The sequence below is a fragment of the Pongo pygmaeus genome, chromosome 21, assembly GCF_028885625.2.
Source record: "Pongo pygmaeus isolate AG05252 chromosome 21, NHGRI_mPonPyg2-v2.0_pri, whole genome shotgun sequence".
Lineage (NCBI taxonomy): Eukaryota > Metazoa > Chordata > Mammalia > Primates > Hominidae > Pongo > Pongo pygmaeus.
In genome coordinates this window covers 21,066,699-21,069,376 of record NC_072394.2, presented here as the reverse complement: position 1 = coordinate 21,069,376, position 2,678 = coordinate 21,066,699, and the positions used below count along the sequence as shown (strand labels likewise).

The 2,678-nt window shown below is 39.9% G+C and overlaps 1 pseudogene; it reads right to left on the bottom strand.

Annotated features, from left to right (window-relative positions):
* Positions 1-2,354: 2,354 nt before the first annotated feature.
* LOC129022194 (U6atac minor spliceosomal RNA) lies at positions 2,355-2,433 on the bottom strand (annotated as a pseudogene).
* Between the last annotated feature and the right edge of the window lie 245 nt (positions 2,434-2,678).

Genomic DNA, 2,678 nt, shown 5'->3' with positions numbered 1-2,678 from the left:
TTTTTTGTTTTAGAATAATATTCCTTAAAATTATGAGTGATGTTTTTTCATCTTTATTTTTTTCAAAGTTTCCCTATAGTGGCCTTCTCACACAAAGCCAGAGGCCCTCCCTAACACTGCTTACAGAGGTGGGCCTAGAACAGACATGAATGAACACTGCACCTGGAATACCAGCACCTGGTGGGGATGTTTGGTTCCATGTGCACCTCCACATACAAGGGCACAAACATCTCAGATCTGGGAGTGCCCAGGACCCAGTGGATGCTCAGTATTGTAGGAAAGCAGGTCTTTACCAAAGTTCTTGGTTTATTGCTTTCAAACTTCTTTGCAACCTTCAATAAGAAACATTTTCTATCATAACTTCTTTAACGCATTTATAGTGTTAGATAACACTGTAAATATATATAAATATAACACATTTATATAAAAATATATAAATAAATATAAATATAACATATTTATAGTATAACATTAATATGTGTATGGAATCTAGTTTTATATGTTTAATTTTCATAAAACGTTATGTATGATGATATTTTTCATTCCATTCTTTTTTGAATTAGGGAATATATTCATTGTTGAACAAGTACTACTTGTAGTACACAAGTCAAAAAAATAAAAGGGTGAATGGTGAAAAGTCATTCTCCTCATCTCTTTGCTAGGGGCCCACAACCCACTTGCCCTAAAGGCCACTACTGTTTAGTTTTTGTTTTATTTTTAAAAATAGAGACAAGGTGTCACTATGTTGCCCAGGCTAGTCTCAAACTCCTGAGCCCAAGCAGTCCACCTGCCTCGGCCTCCAAAAGTGCTAGGGTTACAGGCGTGAACCATGTCACCCAGCCAAGGCCAGTGCTGTTACCAGCTTCATGTATACCTGCATATAGAAGTGTATAAGACTATATAGACTCAATTGAATTCAGGCAGATTTTTAATTTCTGTGTTTCAGTTTAGGAAACAATGTTCTTGCTCAGATAATCTAAGAGTCATGCAGCTTGTGTTTAAGCCATTTGTGTTAGGAACATAATACCTTCATGGTCTCAGCCATGTGCAAGATCTCTGTAGTTCCATTGACTTTCGCATACCACCACCCTGGTGATTCCCTTTGCCTCTTATGTTAAATTTCCTATTTTCTGTGTCCTGTGTATTCCTGTTTTGACTTATTCCCTCTTTTTGGTGGCATGCATCCTTGAGTAGGTTCCCTGTAAACGTGTGTAGGAGGTAAAACTTTTGAGATCTGAATGTCTGAAAATGTCTTTATTCTCCTCTCCCATCATTGATAGTTTTAATAGTGTGTACTTTGATAACATTTTTACTTGAAATTTTGAAGGCATTGGTCTGTGGTCTAGCAGCCATTTGTATGTAACCCCTTTCTTTTTCTCTTGTAACTCTTAGAACCTTATTTTCCTCCAGTGGTCCATGATCACATGCCTTGGAGAGGGTGTTTCCATCCTCTGTGCTTGGCACGCTGAACCGTTTCAATCAAAATCATATTTTCTTGGTCCTAGGGAATTTAATGACTTCAATGATAATTGCCTCCCTTCATTTATTTTCTGATTTCTCTTTATGATTTCGGAATTTTTTTGGTTTCTCTTATCCCTGTTATTCAGATGTTAGAACTCCTTTACTGACCTTCCACTTTATCTTTTCACTCCCATTTTTCCATCTCTGTTACTCTGTTTCTTCAACTTTACCTTCCAATCCTTCTATGATTTTTTTCTCTCTACTATCATGCCTTTTAAAGATTTCCAAGAGCTTGATTTTTTTTTTTTTTTTTTTTTGAGACGGGGTCTTAACTCGGTCACCCGTTGAGGAATGCGGTAGCACAGTCATGGCTCACTGCAGCCTTTAATTCCTGGGCTCAAGTGATTCTCCCACCTCAGCCTCCAGAGTAGCTGAGACTACAGGCACATGCTATGATACCCAGCTAATTTTTTTGTATTTTTTTGTAGAGACGGGGTTTCACTGTGTTGCCTAGGCTGGTCTCAAACTCCTGGCCTCAAGCAATTGACTCACCTGGGCCTCCCAAAAGTGCTAAAATTACAGGCATGAGCCACCATGCCCAGCCCCAGTGTATTTTTTAATCACTTGAGTTCAGGTATTCAAGACCAGCCGGCCAACATAGTGAAACCCCATCTACTAAAACAAAAATTAGCTGGGCATGGTGGCACACACTTAAGTCCCAGCTACTTGGGAGCCTGAGGCAGGAGAATCACTTGAACATGGGAGGCAGAGGTTGCAGTGAGCCGAGATCACACCACTGCACTCCAGCCTGGGCAACAGAGTGAGACTCGGTCTAAAAAAAAAAAGGCTTTAGTTTTACTTAAAATATATATATATATATATATATATATAAAAATATATAATAATTAGATACTGTGAAGTAGGTGGCAAGGCCTTAACCATATGTGTGTTGTGAGGCCCAAGGGCCTCCCAAAAGCTTTTTGTTGTTGTTGTTGAGATGGAGTCTTGCTCTGTTGCCAGGCTGGAGTGCAAGTGGCGTGATCTCGGCTCGCTGCAATTTCCACCTCCCAGGTTCAAGCGATTCTCCTGCCTCAGCCTCCCAAGTAGCTGGGACTACAGGTGTGCACCACCACGCCCAGCTAATTTTTGTATTTTTAATAGAGATGGGGTTTCACCATGTTGGCCAGGATGATCTCGATCTCTTGACCTGGTGATCT